Source organism: Tenrec ecaudatus, chromosome 1 (genome assembly GCF_050624435.1).
Source record: "Tenrec ecaudatus isolate mTenEca1 chromosome 1, mTenEca1.hap1, whole genome shotgun sequence".
In the NCBI taxonomy this organism is placed as follows: domain Eukaryota; kingdom Metazoa; phylum Chordata; class Mammalia; order Afrosoricida; family Tenrecidae; genus Tenrec; species Tenrec ecaudatus.
This window is the reverse complement of record NC_134530.1, coordinates 88,659,936-88,665,950: the sequence shown is the minus strand read 5'-3', so window position 1 is coordinate 88,665,950 and position 6,015 is coordinate 88,659,936. Positions and strand designations below refer to the sequence as shown.

The following is a 6,015-nucleotide window of genomic DNA, read 5'->3' as shown; positions in this document are numbered from 1 at the left end:
GTGCTTTGGCAGCACATATACTAAAATTGGAACAATACAGAAGAGATCAGCATGGCCACTGTGCAAGGATGACACGCAAATTCGTGAAGCGTTCCATACTTTTAAGAAGTAGTGCTGCCAGGACCTTTGATAAACTCCACACACATTCACACACACACACACACACACACACACACACACACACACTCAAAGAGATCAATTGATGCATTGCATTAGGCTAATATGTTGCATAATACCTCTTTAAACTGTTGAAAAGGAGGGATGTTACTATGAAAGCTAGGGTGCACCAAACCCAAGCCATGATATTTTCATAAATAAATGGCAATTTATTTATCTCCACTGTCTGGAAGTTTTACTGATATTTCAAATGCCAGTAGGGTCACTCACCTAAAGTGAACAGGTTTCAGCAGAACTTCCAGACTACGAACAGGTTCCGAAGCAGGAATAGGCTGTCTGCCTCTGAAGACTTGCCCTCTGGAAACTTTAAGGACAGTCCAAAGGCAGTCCTTGTGTTTAGCATGAGGGAGAATTCCTGCCTTTCATATAGGAGACTCAGCTTCAATGCCTGGCTGATGTGCCTCCTGCAGTTATCTCCCATCGATCAGTACAACTGTGTTCATTGCTAGGATGCTGAACAGGAGATATGCTGGCATAGGAGCTAGACTGTTCATTTGTGGTCCGCAGTTCGAAGCCATCTGCTGCTCCTCTGAACAAAGATGGGGCTTTCTACTACCCTAAAGAATGACCATCTCACAGTGGCCCTTCAGTCACCCCCCAGGTCTCAAAATGTACTCACCCTTGTCGTGCAATTCCCAGCCAAACAATAAGCAAATCTGTAAGGGGAACAATGACACTAGTAGTACAGTGTGCGCACCTTATATAAATCAACCATTTGAGATCAAGGGCACAGCATTTGCATTTGCCTTGCCTGCCGAAGGACAAAGTTCAGAAGGATTGGGAAAGGAGGAGGCAGGAAACAGGAAACAAAGAGAGGAAGTGGGCTTCGTGGTATTACATTGAGGAGACTGAAATGAATGAGACAAAGCAAAATGTGTATGAACTGTTGAGTGTAAAACTGGTGCCCTGCTCCGGAAACCTTCACACAATTCATACAAAAAAGCTGAGTTTTGTTAAATTAAAAAAAAGAAAAAGAGTTACCATCTCAGAAACTCAAAGGGGCAGTTCTACCTTGTTCTATTGGGTTGCTCTAAGACGACATCATCTCAATGGCAGTGAGATGATACTGAACAGGTTTCAGTGTTGCTTCCAGACTAAGATGGACTATGAAGGGAGAACTGGCAACCTGCTTCCAACAATGAGCTACTGAAAACTCACAATTCTACCTTGTCACATGTGGAATTAACATGAGTCAGAGTCTATTCCATGCATTCCATGGGGACCACTTTTCTATCCTACAATGTTAATACTGTTTTTAGGTTTGGATCTATAGAGACCTTGTTTACAACAGAAGGAAAAGCTGCCTCGTCCTATACCATCTTCAAAGTTGTTTTGTGTGAGCCCATTGTTGCAGCCACTGTATCAATGCATCTCACTAATGCTCGTCTTTTTCACTGGCCTCTGCTTTACTAACTGGAGCCCTTGTGTTGTCGTGGTTACATTTGGGGCTGCTGGCTGCAAGGTACGCAGTTTGAAACCACCAGCCACCCTTCGGGAGAAATATGATGTTCTTTTCTCTCTTTATATCATAAATACAAAGTTTCACCATCCTTGCTTCGAAGGTGAATACAGGCTATATTAGTTTATTGTATATTAGTTTATTGTATATTCTTTTGTTTGTTCTTTTGGTAGTCTGTGGTACTTTCAATATTCTCCGCCAACACCAATTCAGGTACACCAATGCGCAGATCTTCCTCATTCATTGTCCAGCTTTCGCATGCATATAAGACAATTGAAAATACCATGGTTTGGGTCAGGCACACCTTAATATGAGAAGTGTAGGCGAGTGAAACAGTATTGCTACAAAATCATACCTTTACTAACAAAAAATAATATCAAAATGTGAAGCTGTTTCTTGACATATCCTCTACCTAGGTCTGTATACTTCCGAATAATAAAAGTACTGTTCCCCTGATAGTGTTTGGCTGACAATTTGAGCCATAGGGTGAGGTAAGTTTTAGGCCTAAAGAATGACAAAAGGCCATAGTCTGGGGGCGTCACGGCAATCGCCATCTCACCAGGAAGCCTGCTTTTCTTAAAATAATATTGAGATTTATTCTATATTTTTCACCCACTCTATCTAGGAACTTCTAATATGATCCATTAGAACAGTTGGTAGGGATAGTTGGGCACCATCTATTGCTTCTGGTCTCAATGTAGTGAAAACGGATGTTTCCCCAGCCATTTGATTAGTCCATTAGACTAATTGTTTCCATGTGTCTTGAATTTTGATTGCTCTACTTTAATATGGAGAGAGATAAAACAATAGCTGTATCTGAGAAGGCTGCTCGTGTTTTGTTTTTGTTTTTTTAATTGCTTTTTGAGAACCGTTAAAAAACAATCCTTACTTTTGCCCTTCGAATCCGGTATGCTTCCGGCATGCATGAGTCCTCTCACTGCCTTGCCTTGGGTATGGTTTCAGTGAGAACTGCTGGCTATGGTGCACAGCGGCCATTCAGCCAGCTTCTTGTGCCATGGGCAGCCCATGATAGTGATCTGAGTCACCCTGTGGGTCCTCTACTCTCAGTCCCAAAGCGCTTCATTCCCTTTCTTGAAGAACGTTAGGAGAACCATTGGTGGGCACCTCCATAGGCAGGACCAGCAGATTGTGCAAGGCTCTCACCACAGCCACCACCCGCCTGCCAGTGTCCTAGGTGGTAATATCCTCTGATGCCATTCTACTTCCAGTTTCGAATCTGTTTCCTTTTTACCTGGTGCCACCTCTTCGCCTTGTGTGCCTTGCTTTCTGCCATGCTGGGACTGTCGCCTGAAAAATGGCCAACTTTTCTTCTGGCTTGCTCATGAATTTTTAAGACTTCACTTGCTACTCACCAAATTAGGATGTAGAATATTTTCTTTGTGGACTATGTAGTGTCAATTGCCCTTGATACCCCCAAATCGCTCAAGGTTTTGGTAAGGCTTAAGAAGCTTTGATACATTGCCTCTATATGTTCCACCACATTTATGGATAATCTGTGTATATTTGTATGTATATTCCCACTTTCTCACCTACCAGTCAACCTTTCCTTCTGAGCTGACCTCTCTTGAAGATAACTGACCCAGAAAACCATTTGGGAAGACACTGTTTTTATGAGTAGACATTGCTCTCTGGGTCAGATTTGTAAACCCAAGGTTCATCCCACTACAGTTTATTTCAGGAGATACCAATTTCAGTAGCAATTACAACAGTGATAATATTACGGTTGGCTTCCACCGTCTCTGGATTTCAGCCACAGTTTCTTCTTTCATTGAGATTGACAGTCTTCCCTTTCTTGGCTCATCTTTGAGGTTTTCCTGGACTTCCTTGAAATGCTTGATCCATCTGGAAGCAGTTATTTTATGTAAATATGTTTCAAAGCATCAGTGACTTGGAATATGTCCACTCTGTTGTTGCTATTGTTGTTAGGTGTCATCCAGTCAGTCCCAACGTATAGTGACCATATTTAATAGAATGAAACACTGCCCTGCCCTGTGCCTTCTTTACAATCATTGTCATGTTCAAGCTCATTATTGCAACCACTGTGTCAATCCGTCTTGTCCAGGATCTTCATCTTTTTTTAAAAACATTTTATTAGGGACTCATACAACTCATCACAATCTATACATACATCAATTATATAACGCACATCTGTACATTCTTTACCGTCATCATTTTCAAAGCATTTGCTCTCCACTTAAGCCCTTTTCATCAAGTCCTCTTTTTCTCCTCCCTCCCCACTCACCCCTCCCTTGATAATTTATAAATTATTATTTTGTCATATCTTGCCCTGTCCAGCGTCTCCCTTCACCCGCTTTTCTGTTGTTCGTCCCCCAGGGAGGAGGTCACATGTAGATCCTTGTAATCGGGTTCCTCTTTCTAGTCCACTCACCCTCTACCCTCCCAGTATCGCCCCTCACACCCCTGGTCCTGAAGGGATCATCCGCCCTGGATTCCCTGTGCCTCCAGCTCCTATCGGCACCAGTGTGCACAGGATCTTCATCTTTTTCACTGCCCAACCCTTTACCAAGCACGATATCCTCTTCCAGGGGCTGAATTCATGAAAACAAGTCAAAATTACATGAGACAAAGTTTCACCATGCTTGCTCTTACGGAGCCTTCTGGTTGTACTTTTTCCAAAATAAATCTGTTTGTTCTTTTGTCAGTCCATAGTACTTTCATAGTTCAAAAGCTTCTATTCTTCTTCAATCTTCCTTATTCAATATCCACCTTTCATGGCTAAGAGTCAGGCACACTCCAGTCCTCAAAGTAACATCCTTGCTTTTCAACACTTTAAAGAGGTCCTGTGTAGCAGATTTACCCAATGCAGCAAGTCATCGGAGCTCTTGACTGCAGCTTCTGTGAGCATTGATTGTGGTTCCAAGTAAGATGAATCCTTGACAACTTCATTATTTTCTCTATACACCATGATGTTACCTACTGTAATCCATAATGAAGGCTGCAATCCTTGATCTTCATCAGCAAGTGCTTCAAGTCATCACTTTCAGCAAGCAAGGTTACGTCATCTGCATATCACAGGTTATTACTAAGGCTTTTAAAAATCCTGCTACCTTATTCTTCTTCATATAATTTGGCTTCTCTAATGATTTGCTCAGTATACAAGTTGATGAAATATTGTGAGTGGATGCAACTCTGACACACATTTCCTGATTTTAATACATGTAGTATCCCCTTGTTCTGTTCAAATAATTGCCTTTTGATCCATATGCAGATTCTGCATAAGCATAATTAAGCATTGTGGAACCCTCATTCTTCTCAAAATTTTTTCATATTTAGTTATGGTCTACACAGGCAAATGCCTTTGTATAATAAAAAACAAAAAAGCATCTTCTCTACTTTCATCCAAGATCCACCTTACTTCACCAATAATCTCTCATGTCATCTCCTCTTTTGAATACAGCTTGAATTTCTGACAGTTTCCTGTCAATGTACTGCTTGTAACCATATTTGAGTGATCTTCAGCAAAATTTTACTTGCACGAGTTATTATGATATTGTTTTATATTTTCACATTCTAGTGGGTCGCTTTTTTTGCAATAGGTACAAATATGGATCTCTTCCTGTCAGTTGGCCATGTATCTGTCTCCAAATTTCTTGGCACAGATGAATGAGTACTTTCAGTGCTTCATCAGCTTATTGAAACATTTCAATTGGCATTCCATCAATCCCTGGAGCCTTGTTTTTGGCTAATACCTTCAGAAGAAGCTTGGACTTCTTCATTATCATTGTTTTTCTTTTTTTAATCATATGCTACCTCTTAAAATGGTCAAATGTTGCTTAATTATTTTTGGTACAGCGACTCTGTGCACTTTCCATCTTCTTTTGATACTTTCCGAATTATTGAATATTTTGCCCATAGAATATTTCAAAATTGCATCTCAATGCTTGATTTTTTTTCTTCAATTCTTTCAGCATAAGATAGGCTGAGTCGGAGAGCAAAGGTTTTCAGAATGAAGAGGGTAATGAACGTACAAATATGCTTTACACAATTGATGTATGTATGGATGGTGATAAGTTATATGAGCCCCTAATAAAATGATTTAAAATATGCTGAGTATAATCCTTCTTTTTTGTTGTTTTTATTACTCCAGGTATTTGCATATTTCATTATAATATTTTACCTTAGTCTTCTCTAGCTACCCTTTAATTTTTCTATCTTTAGCTCCTTGACTTCATAATTCCTTCCATTTGCTTTAATGACTCTACAATAAAGAGAAACTTTCAGGGTCTCTTCTGACATCCACTTTGATCTTCTCTTTCTTTCCTTTGTAATGATCTTTTGCTTTCTTATGTATGATGTTCTTGATGTCATTCCCGGTCTTCTGTCATTAGTGTTCAACG

General features: G+C 40.3%; 1 non-coding gene across 1 annotated transcript; it reads left to right on the top strand.

Moving 5' to 3' along the window:
- Positions 1-103, top strand: LOC142438207 (U6 spliceosomal RNA). The gene has a single exon (XR_012782631.1). It is a non-coding gene; the product is annotated as a U6 spliceosomal RNA (small nuclear RNA).
- The last annotated feature ends 5,912 nt before the right edge of the window (positions 104-6,015 follow it).